General features: G+C 34.3%; 1 pseudogene across 1 annotated transcript in view; it reads left to right on the plus strand.

The window, feature by feature from the left end:
* LOC149136794 (uncharacterized) overlaps positions 1-22,409 on the plus strand; it is a 100,369-nt pseudogene extending 77,960 nt beyond the window's left edge. The window contains exon 2 of the transcript XR_016241280.1: positions 18,311-22,409. The product of XR_016241280.1 is annotated as an uncharacterized LOC149136794 (transcript). The remainder of the gene's footprint in view (positions 1-18,310) is intronic.
* Positions 22,410-23,087: the final 678 nt, after the last annotated feature.

Here is a 23,087-nt window from a genome sequence, read left to right on the forward strand (position 1 = left end):
GTAAGGTGTCTACAGTTAAGGGCTGTAGTCCAGACGGCTGAGGACCAATGTCCTCTAAAGGATCTGCATAGTTTCCTGGTCCCATGGTCTCAAGGTTCTCAGAATCCACCCGGCCATTGGCCTGCACACTGCCACGTTCTTGGTGATATGCATGTGAAACGACGCATCATTGCTCATATCAAGTCCAAGATCAGGCACTGAATGTGATCCTGGGATTGGCGCTCCTTTTGGTCCAAAGTTTCGTTTCTGTGACTTCTGAGCTGGTAGCGGCAGGTTGAATCAAATTGCATATTGTTTTCCTCAGCATGTTTATACATGGCATCTGTAGAAGATTAGGATTAGAAGGTTCTTTGACTTTTATTATTTTTGCGTCGTTGGCATAGCTATAAAGCGTGACTGTCTGTGTAATTGATGGCACATGTGAAATAGCCACCATGAACAACAACGGCCCTAATGCAGTTCCCCGAGGCACTTCACTTTCTATTACTGTCCCTTTGATGAGGGCTCCGTTGGCTGCTACAGCATGGATTCTTTCTTTTAAGAAGTCATGCAACTGTGTAAAAAAATGTTATTTGTATCGAGCAGAAAATATATAATCCAATTCTGTATCTTACAAAGAACATATATATCAGATATTCATTAAGAGCAAACATGTGGTAATATATTCAAAGTTTCATCTTTTTTTTTTTTTGTTAGCAAACATTATGATGCGATATCCACGTTTTTTTTTATGTCTTTTGTTTTTGTTTTTTGTTAGCAAACATCTTACAGCAGCATCTGAGGTATTTAGATGAAATGTATATTATTTCGGATAGGCGGCGAGCTGGTTGAAACGTTAGCAAGCCGGGCGAAATGCTTAGCGGTATTTCGTCTGCCGCTACGTTCTGAGTTCAAATTCCACCGAGGTCGACTTTGCCTTTCATCCTTTCGGGGTCAATTAAATAAGCACCAGTTACGCACTGGGGTTGTTATAATCGACTTAATCCGTTTGTCTGTCCTTGTTTGTCTCCCCTCTGTGTGTAGCCCCTTGTGGGCAGTAAAGAAATTAGAAAGGTGAGAAGAAAGTGAGAAATCAACACCACATTGGTGGGTATTTAATTTACTTTGATAGGATCATAGTTGTCAAAGCAGCGACAGCGGTTTGATGCGGAATCTTAGCAATTACTCATATACCACTTCCAAAGACTAACGGTTTTCTGCCAATACCCCAGACAGCCTTGATTTACGACATCGTCTGTGTGAGAGTTTTTTAAAAATGTCCTTGAATGACAAGGTTGCATATATACACAAAACCATCCTACACAGCAAGTAAAATTCATATTCAACCAATTGTTGAAGACCACCTTTCGAGGTTCGTATATCTGGTGCACAAAGGTGCTATCTTCAATACTCCATCAATATATTACTGTAGTGTTCTGTCTCTGGTAATCCTTAACTCCATACCAACTCCTACGAAGTTAACACATAGCACTCGTGTCTAAATCTCCCGTCACTTAAACAATGTATCATTTGGAGATCAGGAAAAATGTATTTTCCCAATTCCTATGCAGAACTTCATGAGTCTGAAATTGCTTCCCTCTCCATGATGACAATTTCTCAAACAAAATATAAGCCATGTTACCAGACTTGTCTCTGAAACCACGTAAATGTTACATGTGATTCACGCCTTTCCCAATCTATTGCCAAGCAACCTTAATCAGACGATGTTATAAGGAAATAAAATATTTTAAAAATTACTTGCAGTGTAATAGGTGATAGTCTCTTTTAAAGGACAAGGATATTTTATTCAATAGTAAAATGGTGCATATTCTCTCAGTGATATTCTCTATCGGCTAATTAGCGGAGATGAATACATCAGTGATATTCTCTATCAGCTAATCACCAGAGATGAATATACAAAAGTATTATTTCAGAACACCTACAGCGATTTATGTATTAAAACTGAACATAATTAAATTTTAATTGCCACTGGTTCATTGAAAAGTATTAATGCAGTTTAAGGAGGTTTTAGAAGGAACGGTGAATTTTGTACACATACAAATATCAACGATTTATCCTAATTTTATAACTGAAATACTTGAAAATGCATTGTTACATGCCATATTCTCAATAACATGTAATTCATTCATATTTGATTTTCGAGATTTTTCCACGTGTTCTTTTAAACAAATTCTCTATATCCAAAGTACCCCACTAGACTTTGGAACAACGCAACGGATTTTTCTTTTTCATTTCTGGTTTCTCATTTAGTCACATATAATCGTAAGATACAGAGGGGGAGAGCGAAAGACAAAAAGATAAAAGAGAGAAAAAGAGAGAGGTGGAGGCAATATAAACTTAAGGTAGTTATATTGTCATACGCTAAATGCCGGTTTTTTAAACGTTTTCTGTATGCAAAGTACTAACGAGGTTTAACTAAAATATTAATTAAAAATAGTATTGGTAAATATATATATATATATATATATATACACATGCATATATATGTTTGTGTGTGTGTATGAATGAGTGAGTATGTGTGGGCGTGCATTTGTGTATAAGTATCACGTAATTTTTTTTTTTTACATGTATTCATTTACGAGCAAAGGCGACGTTAAATAGGAGTGACACCGAACCAATCGTAACTAATATTCAAGATGTACAAATTCAATCCTCAGTGAGAGTTAACGGACGGGACCCAGATATTCTCAATACACTTTGTAGCACTCAAATGATTTGATCTTACATTCCAAAATTATTACCGGGAATCAAGGCTGCAGGGTAGGAAGTGGCAAGAAATGGAATCCGGATAAAGCGGTGTGTGTGTGTGTGTGTGTGTGTGTGTGTGTGCCTGTGTGTGTGTGCGTGCCTGTGTGTGTGTGTGTGCCTGTGTGTGTGTGTGTGCGTGCATGTGTATGGAGGTGTGTGGGGGGGGGCGTGCGAATGTGTTTTTGGAGTTGGATTCATGATATTCATGATCGTAAGATTGTGGTTTCTATTTCTGCACTGGATGATGTGATGTGTCCTAAAACAAAACACTTCATTTTACGTTGCCCCAGGCCACTGAGCTGGCGAAAATGAGTAATCCTGCGACGGACCGGTGTCTCACTCCAACTGGGGAACATACACACCACGGAAACCGGGAAACGACCCTACGCGTCTATATGAGTCGGGAAGGAAATTTACTCTCTTACTGTATATATATATATATATATATATATTTATATATATGTATATTTTTTCGTACATATGCTTTTCTTTTTGTACTCTCACTCTGTACTTCGCACTCGTTTGCGATCATATTCGCCGCGAGTGAACTTGGTATCCAATGACAACAACGTAGCGTTCACTTAACAAAAGTATCTTCGGCCTGATGATTAGTTAGTGGAGTACCACTCGTGGAGTAATTGTGTCTCTGCGAACTAGGAAATACATGTAGCCTGCATTTTATTTGCTTCGTTCCCTCAGTTTAGATTTTTATTCACATACTTAGCAATCTTAGTTGCTAACCGTGAACTTCAAAATAACTTTTGTCAGCTCCTCGAAATTCGGTATAGGTAAAACCTACAACCTTCTAGGCCAAGAAACTACTATTGTTCTTAAAAGTTGTTTTTGTTTTATACCTTCTGTGGACTGCTCGAAGCTTACTAACGCCCTACAACTGGATCCTTGGATCTTACATTTACATATCATTATATAAGTATATATATGTGTGTGTGTGTGTGTGTGTGTGTGTGTGTAGATATATATGTACATATATATATATATATATAACACACACACACACACACACACACACACACACATACATACATACATACATACATACATACATACATACATACATACATACATACATACATATATGCACGTATGTGCTTGATTGTACTACTATGTTTAAATGTTAGTTTGCGTGTGGATAACTGGGCACTGTGACATTTCTGCTTCTCCAATACCGTAGTGTAGACTAATTTAAGAGCGAATAGTTCTAAATCTTTGATGATTATTTCTCGTTATAATGATGGAAATAATAACTTATATGTAAGTGACTGAAACAAAATAAATAGTTGTATTTATGGCATTATAAACATACATATTGGCGGCTATATACCACACAAATATTTCCCAGAAATGTTCAATATACTACGTTAATGTGTCTGTTTATAGAATATCTAAATATAGTGTTTTGTCATATTACTCGCCATAAAATATATACCCTTATATATACATATATATATATATATATATATATATATATACAGACACGTACTCACACACACATATACGATTATATATGTGTGTGTGTGTGAGTGCGTGTGCGTATAGATGTGTCTACATATATGCATGCAAATACTTCCATACAAGCATACGTACATACATATATATATGTATGTATATATATATATGTGTGTGTTTGTGTATTGGGTATGTTCCTAGGAGTACACCGATAAAGTACGTTCGTTACGTATGGCTACCTAACGAAATCCACGGTAATTGTAAAATTGCCGCGAGATCTATCTACCTCAGGAATTCTTCAGTGTACGTTGAGTATAACAGATATGAGAGAGACGGAAGATCGAATACACTGGTAATACGAACCAATATTAATATAGTAGTCTATATATATATATGTATAAATAAAAGATGTGTAAGTGTGTGTGTAGTACGTATGTATTTCTACAATTTTCAACCGATTTTCACAAAACTTTTCACACACATTACTTATATAGCAAGGATCCTCATTCACTATAACATTTTGTCCAGAGCTCCCGCGTGAAGCGAGAAACCAACCAAAAAAAAAAAACGGGTGATTTACACGGGTTTTTCTCTAAAAACTTCTGAAGATCTCAACCGATTCTCTCCCTTTTCTCTCTCGTTTTTTCATTCTCTGTTTCTCTTGCTTACACATATTCTCTCGCAGCTTCTGTAATAGTTCCCCTCTTTTATTCTGTCTATTTTCTCTCTCTCCCTCTTTCTCTCTCACACACTTACTAACATCTGATTAACAACTGGTTTCTGTGTATTTCAATTAGTCATGTCTAAAAATCTCTGTTGTAGCGATTTTCGTACGTTCTCCCTGAAAAAATAAGTTAGTTACTTTTAATGTTTGTTCATCCAGTATGTTTAAATTCAGTTTTGGCACATCTGCCTAAAAATTAACTTCAGTGTATTTCAATTATATCGTGCGTAAATGTCATTGTCATTACGTTATTTGTAAAGTCTCCCTACAACATTACTTCGCATATTTAAAATTTTTTGCACTCTATCTATTTAAATGCACTACTTACATTTCTCCCTATATCGAAAAACGTTGTGCCTGGGGTCGTGCATGCGTACGTATGACCACTATAGGCGACATAGCGACGATAAGCCAGTATAACTATCCAATGAGATTTCAACTACGCCACTAAGCGGACATGCGTTAGAAAAAGCTATCTCAAAGCATCCACTTAAGCAATTTTCTTCAAGGCCTTACACACTGTAACGTGCAGTGAGGAAGAGAAGCAACAAAACTGATGGAGAAGTGAAAAGAAAATTGTGGACAGATTCAGAACCAGATTAGACGCATAAGTTTAGAAATACATGTACAAATATAATTTAGAAGGAAAATTCGGTATTTGCTTTTAGGAACAGATGGACGGCAAGAATATCTATCTATCTATCTATCTGGCTGTCTGTCTGTCTGTCTGTCTGCATATGTATCATTTTATCTGCATAATTCTACGTACCTTTTTATATGTACACATAGATTAATATATCTAGATAACTAGAGAGATAGAAAATGCAACTGGCTGCATATATGTACATATCTCTTTCCCTTACAGATTAAAGCAGTTCAACGCTCTGGAAGGAGATGAAAAACTTTATGCTATGATAACACTATCTCAATGATGAAGAGTTTTAGAGAAAATACAACTTCAAAAGAAGCTGTGTATTTAATGATTTACTATAAATTTCCAACTCTCATACATCTACAGCATTTCCACGTTTATTTTTCGTATATATGTATTCACGTCTGAGGCTTTGATTCATGTGTTCTTTGTGTTACAAATTTATATTTACTAAAAGTTATTGTAAATTTTAATGGGCTTGTTTTGAGTTTCAGGTACATAATTATTTTCAAATCTTTCAGGAATGCTGAGAGTAAGCTGATGTTAACCAGCGACTGGATAGTTAGCCAGAATTCTTGCAATATATTGGGCACCGAAATGTGCTGTAAAGCCAATCGATTGTGTAAAAAGATAACCTTCAGAATTATTTGATTTTCGATCGTTATCGACCGTCATGTCTATCTCTACATAGAACGAGGCTAAATTCGCCAAGTACAATATGAGACGCCATGAATATGAATGTGTCTACAGATCGCTTTCATATACACTTATATATATATATATATATATATATATATATATATATAACGATACGATCGTAAAATGAAGGTCGTTGCTTAAAACAGCATTGATGTATAAGAATATATTGCTTGTGGAATGACACAACCGATTCTTTCAAGGGGAAGACATCACCAGAATTATTCAATCGAATCGCTTGCCCCCATTTTGAAAGAGATTGCACGAATTATGCGAAGGTAAAGGGATTTGAAAATAACTACACAAACCAGTGTGGATCACTTATAAGTGTGTGTGTGTGTGTGTGTGAGTCTTATTTTTCTTGTATTCGACTTTGAAAGAATGAATGTGTACTATAGACTTTTTAATTCTTTCTCTTACACCAGGACGGTCAGTCTTATACATACACGCACACACACGCACGGAAACACACATGCATGTATATTACATACACATGTATATGTAAATGCGATTATTTGGTAAGCGGTGTCTAATTTTGAAATTCTGTAAATAATAATAATAATTCATAAGCTCAAACCTCATAAGCACTGACTAAATTAAATATTCTAAATTGTCTAATATTAGAGCATATAAGCCATTGTCAATAAAAAATAGTGTTTGCTGTATGCATAGTTTGTGCTTCCATGCCTACGGCAAACAATCTTTTTTTCTGTTGAGAGCTTATACGCCCCAATATTAGACTATTACATCAGTCAATGCACGGTGATCGCTTATGAGCTTCAACCTTAAAAAATATTATCATTTAAACACAAACACACATAAATATATATATATATATATATATATATATATATATATATATATATATATTTATAAAATTTGAAAGTATTCAATATATATATGTGTATCTATCTATCTATCTATCTATCTATCTATCTATCTATCTATATATATATATATATATATATATATATATATATATATATATATATTTATAAAATTTGAAAGTATTCAATATATATATGTGTATCTATCTATCTATCTATCTATCTATCTATCTATCTATATATATATATATATATATATATATAATATAAGCACATATATTGTTTACAACGTGCATTTGAAATAGTATCATTTTAATAACAGTTCACACATTCCAACTCGAGTTATAGTTTTCTATATTTATTTGTAAACTAGCGGTAGTTTTGTTTTTACCTCCACGGTAAATACCTCGATGGAAACTTTTCAGATGTAAAAGAAATACAGATATAAATACTTTTGCTTCGTCGAGTTTGGTGATGTTAACTTTCTGAACTCCCATAAAGGTGAATTTTGAATAGTATGTATAAAGTATTAGATGTTAGTGTTATTCATGTTTTGAATCTGTGAAGGAAATATATTAGGAAAACAGAAAGCAATAAATATTGTAGTCTTCAATCTCCCCCAAGTCAGATTTGAACCTATATATTTGATAAATATGTTCAAATATTGGTAACAGTACGTGAAATGATATCCACAATTTTTTTTGTATGCGTAGATATATATATATATGTGTGTGTGTGTGTGTGCGTGTGTGTGCATATGCACTCATATAGACACACACACGCACACGTGTATTTATATCGAAATGTCTCCGTGTAAATAATTTCAAGATATACATGTAGCAGAAATGTGTAATGTCGTTTTTCATTTCTTTGGACACGTAAGTAGGCTTTTCTGAGAGTTGAAATCTTGCCTGAAGGTATTTATCTATTCTGTTATGTCTACAGTTTGTTGTATTCTCATACATCGAACCATTATAATCCATTATCCTTCTGTCGTTTCGAAGGAGACGCCTGTGGTATTTTTTGTTTAAATATTTATATATTTCACGTTCTTTTCTTTTTCTGCATAATTTTCTTTGAATATCTTCTATCAATAGTCCAACTAGTAAAGTTTCATTTAATTAAACGTAACTAGATTTAAGAGTGAGCCGTATTATGGTATACTTCAGTTAATAAAACTTAAAATTTAATAATAATAAAATAATACAAATAATAATATTAATAACACTAATAATAATAAAAAGATGGGCTACAACAAATATTCTGCTCAATCCCACAGATTTGCTTGTCAGCTGTTTGACCTTAACCCGTTGAGCATGTCCCTTAGTGGCTGATGATATGTACATCTCTGATCTTAAGAAGAGAGGGAGTATCATAGCCATGTGTTGAGAGGAATTCTTTGCAGCTTGAATAATTCACTTTTGGAAACATGGGTGTTTTGCTCAACATCCTTAAACAAACCTTATTCAGGGACCTTTTGAGAGGGATGGGCTACTCGACCTGAAGAAAATTCTAACTGGGCCCCACCTGCGAGGTAAGGCGATGTTTATCTTGATAGGAGATCACCATGTCGCGCACATATGGTTGTGATGCTTGTGCCTCGTGTGCCTTATCAGACAGGTAGTCATGATGGGTGTAATGGGCTTCGTATATTTTACCCCAGTGCCACTTTGATGATATGCACTGCTCTCTCACTCAATAATAATAGTAATATTAATAATAGTCATGATAATATTACTATAATAATATTACGGTTCAATCAACATCAGATCGACTCCGTCCCCAACCACCATATCAACAATTAAAAATTAATGACATAGTGTGTCATATGTGTTTGTATATTGTCTTTATTGTCCTTTTGTTTGAAAAATAAATAGGTTAATTAACAAAGTACAGTGTTCGCAAGTTGATGAGTACCACATATTCCCTCCATTTTCTTATTACTATATAAATTTAGGGTAAAATCTCCTTTTACCCGCACCCACTTACTGCACTTGGTAAAAACACTAGTGTAATAATAATTGGGTATCCTCCCAGCAGTATATTGGATAGATATTATCCCTTAGTGGGTTGGATTCACAACCCCTAACTTTCTTGGATCATATATATATATATATGTATATACACCAACGAACTCACTAGTATGCAAACATGTGTGAAAAATATATACACACCACATTATTTCAGATCTCGGAACTTGTAATTGTACCTCACGTTGACAAGCACCATCCCTCCGATTTCTGGATTGGGATCCATGTCTCTATTTACCTCGAAGTAAACCAGTTGGTATACGTTACAGAGAATCATACCGAAACACAGACAGTCAAACGTCCATTGGAAATGGCATTCCTTTCCTAGTGTGGGTCCGTTCTCCTTCTTGTGCTTATACCGCATATATATATATATATATATATATATATATGTATGCATACATGCGGCAAAATTTCCTCTGGCAATGGATGAACTTTAAATTCAGCAAAGCTGTGTCGAAAATATTCCTTGAATATGGAGTTGATTCAGCTATTCTAATTCAATTTGTAATTCAAAAGCACAGCACTGAAAATAATTATATTTTAAATATATCTTATTTGTATTTCTTTTGATATTAAAATTTGAAGACTATGGAAATAATAAAATTAGGTTATATGTGCGTTATTTAAATGAAACTAAAAAATTAACTAAAATCTGTTTAAAGAAAAAAATCTTAATTACAGCTAAAACATAAATTTCATTACTATCCACAAAAAAAAAAATTGTGTTTTTCTTTTATTTTTTTGACATACTGTGGTGAATAGAATTTAGCTAAATACTAATAAAAATTTAAGTTTAATCTCTATGTATCCCGCTGTAAACTTTGAATTGTAAACTTTCATATTTTAAATATTTTAACAATCAAAATATACCCCAAGTATCTTGACGAATTCGGAAGACAAATGAAAAATCTCAGGATATATTTTGCAATACTCACCTCTTGGAATAAATTCGGACTCTGAAAGTTAAGTTTTCAAAGTTAGAAATACATTTGCGATTATTGAATTTTCCATTAGTCTCAAACTGTTCTTAATTAGACATTCACTATATTCTATTTGGTTCTATTGTTATTAATTCACAACTAGACACGACAAGGCTAAATAAAGTCGTACCATTTAACTTCGCCAGAAAGGGGAATTGATGGGGAATAGTGCAGTCTGTTTAATATTTTACATTATAACTCTCTCTCTCTCTCTCTCTCTCTCTCTCTCTCTCTGTATGTGTGTGTGCGTGCGCGCACATAACAATTCATAATATCACAGTGTGATTTGTCCAGCATTCAACAAATTAAACGAGCCAAAGTTGTTGATTGCATGACAATGATGAGGATAATGCTAGCGACAACAATAATTATCCACATCTACTCCTCTGCCCCCATTTCGGCCTCAATATGAAATCTATTGAATGAAACCACTAATTGTTATATAAATGTTACACAGTATTTATAAACACGTTCCTGGATATATATGATTTTGAAATGACCATCAGAAACAACAGTCAGTTGAAAAATACAATAAAAGTTTAGAAATAATATATTTCTAAATCTCTCACAGAGTTTGATGCAGTAGTGATACGATGAAGTAGTTGTATGCTGTCAACTTAATGTGACAGTCCCCTGAAGGGAAGAATACTACTGTTGGTTAGACCTATGAAGCTGCACCGCTTCCTGTCGGCCTTGACACATTTTCTGTGTCCTTATGTTTACAAGGGGGAGACAAGCACCTCCACTCAGCTAAGCCTATATACAGAGACATGTTTCTGAGTCTTTGCTCGTCATCATTCTGACTCAGAAACATGTCATCAGCAAAGACTCAGAAACATGTCTCTTGATGCAGGCTTAGTTAGGTGGAGGTGCTTGACTCCCCCTTTTAAACATAAGGACACACGAAATGTGTCAAGACTGACAGGAAGCGGTGCAGCTTCCTAGGTCTAACCAACAGGAGACTGTCACATTAAGTTGACAGCATACAACTATTTCACAATCAAATTGTTCATATAGCCAGGCAGATACTAAAATGAGAATAGAATGGGACAACTATGTGTGTCAAACCTACTATGACAGGCAAATTAACGAAGAACATGAATATTAAATTAGATTCAGTCACTGAATCCATAAAATTGGGCGAGATTCACGTATAAATATATTGAGGTACAAAGAATTAAAGAATAGAACTAAAACGGGATCTTTTTTAAAACGGGGGCCACATTTTTCATTAACGAAACACTTTGAAACTTGGAACACTGGTAGAATGTGTCATATAAAACATCTTTTTCTCTTGGTCTTTAAAAAAAAAAAGAAATCCCTAACTTATTCCATGTTAAAGTTGTCGTATTTCTGTAATTTCAACCAATCACTGACGTCCATTCAGCCGATATACATTAAGTGCCGACTACATAAACAAACGCTTCTGAAACAATTCTATCGGTGATAGGGTTAGGGTTAGGGTAAAACAGCAAATTTAAAAAGAAAAAAGAAAAACGAAGCTATGAAATGTAAACAACTGAATACTTGTCAGTGATTGGTTGAAATTATCGAAATAAGACAATTTTTTACATGAAATAAATTCGAATACAAAAATATTTTTCTGTTCTATAACACAAAATAGATAAGTGTACGAAGTTTGAAAGTCTTTCGGTACCAAAAACACTACGTAAAACATTAATGAAAAATGTGGCCCTCGTTTTAAAAAAGATCCCTAAAACGAAATTAGTACAGCAATGTCAGAGTAATATGTAGATAAGATTAAACTCGGTACTAGAAATACGACAATAGGTATTAATATACTTGCGATCACAACTTCTGCATACAATTTTAAAACTAATTTTAGGAAACTATTAACAGCTTTCCAAATTTAGCGTCCCAGATTTGGCATGGATATATAACCCTTACAAATGTGGGAAGAGTTAGACAGCTACTACGGAAGTAATAATGGAACTCAAAATATTCTTGAAAGGAGGAAAAACGAAACAAATATGAATGAAATATGTAAAAAATAAAACACAGCGATACACACCCAGTCCCTTTTTCTATAACCCCCCCCCCTCGCCAAAAAACAAGATGTTACTAATACAAAACAAAAAATCGAAGCGAAGTTACAATATTCTAAAAAGGAAGAAATTCCTTCTATACTTCGTGCCCCAAAACTCAATAAAACTTTACAAGAAGGTGGTCAGATTACGTCTTGTATCCAGTCCTTAAAAATATTCACGCAATACAGTCATACCCCAAGATTATAATCTAATTTTGAAACTTTTCACTGGTATTCGTTTTCTGCAAACGAATTAAAATATCATCGAACAATGGAAACTTACCCTCAAGGACATCCTAATCTTATGAATTGGAAGAAAGTTATTAATACATTAAGCTACCCTAAAAATGCAATATCTAATAAATGAAGGGTCAGTTATAGTTGGAAGTATCTTGATTATAGGCCTGGTGAATCAAAGCTCAACTGGGACTGAAAGCAATGAAAAACACTGAATTATTGCTGTCAGCATATTTTTCTGTCAGTCTTCAAGTTAAGAGCATCGTTTTATCACTCTATTTTCTGTAATAATATTGTAATTTATCAAAACAACAAGTTAATATATTTTGTACATTTACTAAAAACTGAGCTACAAACGTTGTTGTTCCTATATATGTAATCAGGGAATGAGCATCAAACTTTGCTCATGATTATCTTTTGACTGAAAGAACTTGTAAGCTCATTGTTAAAATAAACGTTAACACTTAACATAGACTCCCTAATTTTCTGCTTTCCGATTAATTAATTTTCTTAGGTCGTCAGTACATTTATCTCGTCGCTGCATAATCATCCATCGTTTAAATTTTACTAAATGTGTTTTACCAACGCCAACTGCCACTCGATTACTCGTTTTTCTGTTTCTCTTTGCAGAAAGTATTTAAGTGGGAAGATTCTTCAAACTAATTAATAGATTATCTGCATTAAATCCATTTATGCAATCATATCCATTTATGCATTATGTCCGTGAATCTACTTAAGGAGACTACTTGTGTTTATTGAATGGCAATATGTCCTTAGCTATTGTTACTAATTTCAAACATCTCATCTGTGTTAGAAATTACAAACGTTTTACATTGGAATATAAGAGACACACACACACACGCACACGCACACGCACACACACACACACACACACATATGTAAGCGCAAGTGAGGCTCTGTTGTAAGAAACTTTCTTATCAACCACATGGTTCCGGGTTCAGTCCCATTGCATGGCTCCTTTTACAAATGTCTCCTACTATAGCCTCCAGCCGACTAATACGTTGTAAGTGCATTTTGTAGACTGATAATGAAAGAAGAGCGCAGTATATATATATATATATATATATATATATATATATATATACACGAGCACACACACACATATGTATATATAAGGGAATACAAAAAATAGTACAACAACGCAAATCATCCAGACAGATGATACAAAACAGGACAAGGAAGAACAAGGACGGGTCATGCGGAGATTTTGTCGTCATCTATATTCCTTCCCATGCCTGTCACATCTTATGTCCCTGTCGTAAGGCTTCATTTCCACACACGCCAGCTTAATTTAATCGGTCCTTAGTCGAAAGGCACCTGTTGTTTGCATTTGAAATTGTGTACCATTTCTCCGTTTTTCTCGTCCTTGTTTTCGTATACATCCGCTGCTTTCTTCTAAGGAATCTAGTGCTATTAGCTTAGTTTTTCCTTGGAGCTGACCAGATTGGAGCAGTCTCGCGTATAACCACACGAAACTGCATATCTAATCTGGAACTCGACTAACGAAAGAAAACTCCGAATAACCCGTCCTTGTTTTTTCTTGTCCCATTTTTTGTATTCATTTTTATACACATAGCGGCGTATGTACACGTTGGTCTCATATATGTAAGTACATACTGTATATATATATATATATATATATAAGTCAGGGCGATTTCTTCCCTTTAAGGTAGTGCTCCAGCATGGTCGCAGTCAAATGACTGAAACCAGTAAAAGAACAAAATAATATTTATACATTGAAAGAGAGAGGTGGATATATATTGGAAACTGTTCAATTTTTCTTGTTGCTCCATGTATGAACAATATCCAGTGAATCTAATTAAAATAAATGTACTCGTGCCAAATCTGACGTTGCATGTTTTATTATAGAGGATGTGGGAAGTGTGGAATATAAGAAAGTATTAGAGAAGGTGAGACGGATAGAGGTAAGTAACTAGAGAAAGGAAGCAAGTTCACTGTCACATGCAAAGGGAATATGTATTTATAGATATGTATGCATATATGTATGCTGGGAATTCTTTCTATCTATCTATCTATCTATCTATCTATCTATCTATCCCTATATATATATATATATATATATATATATATATATATATATATACACCTCTAAATGCCTAGCTCTTCAAAGCGCTACATATTTAATCTAGAGCACACGTCCGCCACATTTTGTCTTTGACAGTGAAATCATTATTTTTATGGTTTATAAACATTTGACATTAACGGCAAATACATCTGGGAATGTACTTGGTCAGCCATAAAGCCGGAGAATCTAAAACCTCTTGATAACAAGAGAAAATCAAAGATATAAGAAAGAAAAATGAAATCTGCAAAAAAAAAAAATAAATAAATAAATAAAGCAACTACAATAAAAATAATACAGGAAATATAGGTTGAACAAAACACGAAATACAAATTTAACTGCAGATATTCTTTTGTACTGTAATAAAAATAGAATTGAAGCATAAATTCTTACCACTGAAAAGGGAGTTATTAAGAACAGTGATTTCCAATATAAAGTTATCGTTCACATATAAGGGCTTCAGTCTCGGCGTCACGAGGTGTTGTTACTCGAAATACCGTGAAATATCCTGAAACTTATGTGAAAGCAGATTTCTACAACAAATATTGATTGCAGAGACTTAGCTTGATTGTGCATAGATCTGGATGTACGTGCGTACTTGCAAGTTAGTATATTTATACGTATAATGTCTGTATATAAATAAAACGTGTGGTTATGTATCTGAAGTAGAATGTATGTGTATAATGTGAACATACATGTATGATAAAACTGATACGAACCTTCGATTAAAGGAAGCAGGATATTGATGAATAACATTTTCGATGTGGAAATAGTGATCTCTGTTACCGACTACATTTTTGAATGAGATTTACTTGATATTTCTTGTCTGTAGCAAATAACAGTGAATACTGCTAGCGTGTGTTGTTGTACAGTTTACTGCGTCTTCTTGCATGTATGCATATATTTTTGAGATTTTTCTGTCCAGGCTTATTTGTGTTGATTATTCTATTGGTTGTTATGCACGCTATCCCCAATTTAATATTGATATATGAGCTTATCAATCACTAATTAATTGGCAATTCAATGAAATCAATTCGGCCGCATACTAAGACCGTAAACTCTTGTATTAGATTGGATACTACAACATGTCTTCTCCATTATCAGGTGATATTAGAAATGTGAAATTTTTCTATTCATTTTAGAATAAGCGATTTTAAATACAAATATTTTCAAGAGCAATTCTATTGAATATCATATTGATATCTAATTTACACCTCAAACTTGCCTTTCCATCTCCTTAATTAATGTGTCTTACATTTATATAATCATATTGGCGTATATATGTGGTTCCGGGTTCAGTCCCACAGCGTGACACCTTGGGTAAGTAACTTCTACTGTTGCCTCGAGGCGACCAAAGCCTTGTGCGTGCATTTGATATACGGTAACTGAAAGACAACCGTTTTATTTATGTACATATATATGTGTGTGCGTGTGTGTGTGTGTGTGTGTGTGTGTGTGTGTGTGTGTGTATGTGTGTGTGTGTGTGCGTGCGTGTGTATGGATCAACACAGTTTGACTCAAATTTGCTTATATCAATGAATTTGATTAGAAACTGTTTTGATCCATACAAGTAACTCTCAATAAATTGACTGAGTGCCTTTCTTTCGTTTGTGCACTTACTATATATATATATATATATATATATATATATATATATATATATATATTCTGAACATTCCAAACGTATCCTACTCAGCCACTTAGGATGTAATTCAATGGCTCGGTATTTTATAGAGGGAACATGAAAAAACGATTGATATGATCATTGTCAATCACGAGGTCCCGTATTCCATACTAATGCTTAGTATCTGTTTTCTCGAGTCCAACGTAGATTTGTACAACAAATTGGATGGATGTAAACTGAAACTGTGCAGAAGCCTTTTTAATAGATTTTATTTTTAATTCAAAAGCTAAACCTTGTCACACATAGTGACGAGGATTACGTTAAAGGTAATTCGGTTAAACTAGCAACTTATCGTCGCAACTTATGTAATATTCGAATATGTTTAGTAGTGATATACGTACATACATACATACATACATACACACACATATAAGAATCGTCGAAGTATTTTCGTGGTACTGAAGCCGTGATGTAATTCCATTATTAGCTTTGAATAAGTTCGCATGCTTACATCTCATAAACATATATTACGTTTATTAAGTTTATTAAACGTACGTCTGCAAACTTATCTCATACTCATCAAAATCCATTTGCTATTTAGTTTTATTTCGGAGCTTGAGAGATTATATCAACCTTTTATCTGGTATCACTTATGATCGATACTGGCTAATCTGTTGTAGGAGATACGATATGCTGTCTAGCATTATTCAGTTTTCGTACTATTAAGTATGAAGTACCACTTACACATTTCTCTTATAATCTGTGCTGGAATAGTATGCATTTAAAAACAATTTGTTGCTTGTCATGTTTTTGTTGTCTAATTTTCACTGGATATATGCTTCGTACTTTTAAATGTGATGGTCAGACGGTGATTAGTCCAAAATTTAGCAACATATAATTCATACAGGTCAAACGATAAAAGGAGAAATAATACCTATACCTTGCAATTCTTCCCTTTCATCCATGTCATTAAATTTATTCAGCTTTCGGTTGCCAGATACATTTGTTATACGTCTTTTTATTAACCAAAATTTAGCTATTATATTCATTGAATTTCTGTCGTGTCAGATCATTTGTATTTCTGTATCTAAATTGTTGCCTATGCAAGCTCCGATAAGCGTTGATTGATCGAACAAACTTTTATACTTGGGAACTTGGTAAACTTGTGAAATATTTTCGTTAAAACATTTATTAGTAAGATTGCCATATCACTTGCGAGACAAGGAATGCCTTTCCTCGTTTTAATTTATATAATAATTTCCACCCTATTTCCTTATATCATCTTTCCTATGTATACTGGAAGGTACGAAATAATACGTTGACTTGTTCGAATTCAGTGAGTTTTAATTTAGTGACTGAATATGCATGGATGTTATACCATATTTTGGTGTGAAACCGTCAAAGTATTGGAAGAGTTAAACTGAGATCATTAACGATTTTTTGTAATGTTTACCTTCTCATAAGGAATATATGAAGCACGTAGCTGTTCATTCACAAGTGTGAATTAGTATCTATTTCTCCACATTTCTTTCTGTATAGGTTTGATTCAAGTGAGTAATTATGAGTCGGAATATTTCTATTTTAAACCTCTAAATAGTGCATCCAATGACATGTAATAAAAGTAAGTTGACAGCCTAGGCCGCTGAAGTGTTTCTCTTATGACAGATAACGTTCTTTACAATGTGTTTGAACTCCTTACCTGGCATACTTTATTACTTTAGTTTCAATTCATGCAACTTTTAGTAGCTTGCACCCAGGGAGAGGATACACCTCTCTCACCCCTTCTCTTCTTTACTACCTGACGAAGGTCAAAATCTCGAAATGTTAGGCTATTCACACCTTGTGGTTATTAAACTTATTAAAGTATCATAAAATCTTCCGTGGAAAAATAATTACAGACGAAAGCCCCTACCAGTTTACTTGGCGTCTGAATTTCACGCATACATTATTATCCTCACGTATACAGCTGTATATGTCTATACTATATATAAAGTATTTCACTTAAAAACAGCTTTATGCGTTTTGTAATGTAAAACAGCTTATTGTACACTCCTATGTTATTTTCCTTCTTCCTAATTCACAATTACTAGCACACGCTTCTCCTTGCTCGTGTTCATATTATAGCAGAGTGCTATTGGAGTAATTTTCTATACTTGGCCCATTTATTACAGAACTTGTTTGAATTTCCAACTCTGCAATTGGTCCCTAATTTTATGTCGAACTATTTCCGGAGAAATTATTTCGTCCTGACTACAATAGAGCTTATAGAAGCCAACGTGCTGCAGTCGCAAGAACTGACACTGACTGTAATATTTCAGCAACATTAATAACAAAAAGAAAACAAGTGGCCTTTTCAACACAAGGTTCCCTAAAGATACATGATAAAGACGTCCTCGTGTCAACAACAAAAGCAAGATGAAACGCTTTAAACCTCGTAGATTAACAATCCGATGTCTGAACTGAAGAATAAACGAAATACGAAAATGGCAGGGTGTGGAGTATTCGAAGTGGATTGGGTCAGAGAAATCAAGCGAACTGAGCGTTGTGTTTGATAGCATCAAACCTACACAAAAAAACCCCAAATCGTCTATAAATCGAGTTTATGGCAGTGGGCAAAAGGACAAACATGCAGCAAATAAGAGAAAACGCAAAGACAAGATCCATAATAAGGGCCGCGTCCAAAATAACCAAACAACAACAATAGAAGCAGTAGAAGGAGAAAAAGCTACAAGCATACTAAGAAGACATACTGAGAAGAGCAACAATAAAAATGCCAACAAACCTGTAGGAAAACAAGAAAACAACAACAAAACTGATAGACGTAACAAAGCAAGAACAAATTTTATAACAATAGTACTACAACCCACACTCCAACGCTCCACCTTCACTTTCCTCTAAATCAGTTGTAGTACTGGGGGTCCATGAACTAAATCCAAACTGTCATATATATATATATATATATATATATGTATATATGGGAACCACTGCTCAGAAGGTTGACGTTCTAGCACTGCGGGAAAACGTCGTCACGACTAGAGACAACGGAGATGATTTTGCCTTTCAAAACACCCTTCAAATTGACAGGATATATTGGAGAAACCACACAAGGGGTGTAACAGATCCCTCATATGAGATAATTTGGGCACGAACATATTCTTACAGTGCCCTAACAGCATTTGTTTCCTTTATCTTAGGTGTATTCACGATAATTTTGTAATTTGTGTTATTTCAAAAACGAATACAAACGAAATATTTAATACGTCTCAATATATACTACATTTCCTTTTCAGGCGGTGAACTGGCAGAATTGTTAGCACGCTGGGTCAAATGCTTAGCGGCATGTCATGCGTCATTACGTTCTGAGTTCAAATTCTGCCGAGGTCGACTTTGCTATTCATCCTTTCGGGGTCGATGAAACAAAAATCAGTCAAGAGCTGAGGTTCATATAATCGACACAATCCCTTCCTTCCAAATATCAGGCCTTAATACTACAGAAGAGCGGGCTACTACTACTATTTTGCTGTTTCATAAGGGCAACTGGGAAACGAAACTGTGTTACAGAATTGACTTCCCCGAAACTACCTTATTACTCTATGCTGGAATGCATTCTATGGTAATGTCAAGCAATATTGTTATTCTCATAACAACTCGAAACATTTATGAAACATCATATTGACATATATTTAGATTTACGCTGAATATATTTTCATTCTTCAAAGACAAACTCATAAAATATGTTTGCTTATGTGATAAAAAGATCTTATATTAATGGAAATAGAAAGCCTAGCACAAAGGAAGCCTAATAAGACATCTTACAGTCAACAAACATCAAAGGTATTATTATGTTGAGATTTGTTGAAATTTCATCTATCTTGTCGATATTTATAAGATTTATAGAAGCATCTCAATAACCGGTTGCCAAATCTTTGAAAATATCTAGTATGGAATAGTGACATTTTCCTGCATTGTTGCGAGGGTTATGACATTTGACCTGAGCAAAAGACAAAATATTCCATGCTCCTACGATTCTCCTACTCGCTTGTATCCCGCTAGAAAACTTAAGCTATTTGCAACACATGGATTTACATTAAGTGTTGCAATAACCACAACCATAGTAATAGCTATGTATAAAAAAAAATAGGATAAAACTCCTCGCTCCTTCCTGTGTCATATAGACAAGGCCAGTTTCCTTGTGAGTGAAGAGTATAAAAATACTTCCTGGACGGAATGCCGGTCCATCATAAGATCAGATCCATTTTCCCCACTGAAATGAAGTATTTGTCTCTTCAAAACTCATTGCCTGATTCAGGAATCGAAACACAACCTTACGATCATGAGCCCAGTATCCTACCCACTGAGCAATGCGACTCTGTAATAACTTAGTTTTTCCTTGTTTTTTTTTTCTTTTTGAAGAGTTGGAGTCTTGTGAATTCACATCACCTTGTGGTAGCAGAGACCAAATCGCAATCGTAGGATCGTATGCTCAGATCTTGGACGATCCACGAGTAAGGCACTCTATTGTCTGCTCATCCATTCAACAGTATAACCAGCTATCTCTCCTACTACATGTCACATCTTGGATATTTCCGCCATGTCTAGCAGCGGGGTATAAAGAGTGGATCTATGTATGTATGTGACTATATAGGCGAATGAAAATGCAAAAATACAGTTAATTTTACATTCATACTCTTATGCGAGTGACATCTGGCAGTCCTTGAACTTGTGAGAGCTATTCAAATATGATCAAACTGGTCTTGACATGACAAACATATTTAAAAGCATTGAATATAATACGGTATTTATAAATTACTATACATCAGCAGAGTTTGCTTTCGATTGCAGCTATATATATGCACATACATAGTCTCTGTATGATAAAGTGAAAATTCTCAAGATAACGAGGACCAAAAAGGCTAGTTGGTGCAGGTATGGCCTCGAAATGCCCATACAGGTGAGTTTGAAACACCTGTTTGGTATAAGAGAGGAAATAACACTATCGGAGGACACCAGACTTCGAATAGTAGTAGAAAGAAGACCGCCAACATGCTTCCTATGCGGCAAAAAATGGCACATGAAAGTAAGGTGTCCCGAGAAGGAAAACGAAGAAAAGTGAAGACAATACCGAAGGGGTAGTACCAGTAAAAGAGACAGATAGAGTGGAGGAATCCTTCACAGTAGTAAATAGGAAGAAGACAAAAGAACAGTTGAGCTGTCCCCCAGAGAGTAAAAAAAAAAGGTTAAAAGAGATTGAGACGGAGGAAAAGAGAAATAGGTGTGAAATCTCAACAGAATTAATAGTGGAAGAAAGCGTAGAGGAAGAAACAGCATTACAACATGTAGAAAGAGGAATCGTTTATAATTTTGGTTATGATGTTTCTTCACGCCCGGACAGATCAGGTCGGGAACCGAAGAAAGCGGAGGAGAAAAGGCAGAAATACAAGTGGCATTTGGTCATGTTTACCAAAAGTACTGAAATAGTGAAAAAAAGATTATAAAGTATAAATCAGCAATAAGCGTAAGACTGCCGCAAGAAAAGTACCCTGAAAAAGATTAAAATAACCATCATAAGGAGAGATTTGAAAAATTGAGAGATGTTTGGAAGCTACATGGACCCACTTGGGGTTGTAGTCGAGTTTGATGAACTTCCACCAGTCGTGGAATTCGAAGATGTAAAGCCATTAATGATCATTTAAAAGCAAGTGTGTAATTTTTTTTTTTAAAAGGAAAAAAGAGGAAAAAGAGATAGTTACTAAGTTTTCCAAAAAAGAAGAAAAAAAAACGATGCAAAAAGAAATATAAGTACGGTTGATTTAATTGTAGAAATTACCTGTTAAATGGTAATGTTTAAGAAGTGGGATTCAATGCAGCCGTTTCACCATCATCGCTTTCATTGTACATTTTTCATGTTTCATTCGTTTTATGCTTTTTGTCCCCACTGTGGTGTTCTGTCTGTCCTTGTGCTTTCCCTTCTTTGCGAATGGCCGCAGTGCCAAAATAAAGGAATATAGATTGTGTTTAATATCATATGCCCTAAGAGAATGGTCCGATCAAACATTCGATTTTTATTAAATTATTTAACACACCACTTCATTTAAAATTTTGACATTGTGATTCTATTAATTTGATGAGACAAAATATGGAGTATTGCTATGGTTAGAGTTAACTCGGCAATGGTAACCTACAACTTTTCAAAACGGCCGTAGGACTTTATACATAGGCTTTATTTGTTCCTGAATCACTTTGAATCATTTTACATCGGCTTTATCAACCTCTTCATTCGGACTTCGCAAGTGCATTTATGGACTTACACTTTTTATATATTTATAGTTATGAATTTTTATATGCTTGTAAATTTTTCTATGTGTATGAATTTGCATATATTTATAAATTTTCGTGTGTAGGTATGTATTTATACATTCTTAGAATTTCTTTATATATCATATAGATGAATGCATCATTAATGTACTTCGTATACCATGGGGAATTTTATTAATATGGATTCATCAAATATATACACCTGCCTTTGAATTTGATTTCTTCTCTCCTTAATTTTATATTCCTGAAGCTCTATTAGAGCGCTAATCGGTTGAGCTATATTAAATGGATACCTATATCACTTATTTCTTCAGTGTCCTCTCTCTTTCTCTCTCTCTCTCTCTCTCTCTCTCTCCCTCTCTCTCTCTATATATATATGTATATATATATATATATATATATATGTATATATATGTATATATGTAGATATATGTATGAATATATATGTATATATGTGTATGCATATATAAATATGTATGCATATATGTGTATTTATATATACACACACACACGCACGCACACACACACACACACACACACACACACACACACACACACACACACACACATATAAATACGTATATATATAAAAACTTACGTGAATATAGCTATCATCATCACCACCATCATCGT

This window comes from Octopus bimaculoides, chromosome 3 (genome assembly GCF_046866305.1).
Source record: "Octopus bimaculoides isolate indiv1 chromosome 3, ASM4686630v1, whole genome shotgun sequence".
NCBI lineage: Eukaryota > Metazoa > Mollusca > Cephalopoda > Octopoda > Octopodidae > Octopus > Octopus bimaculoides.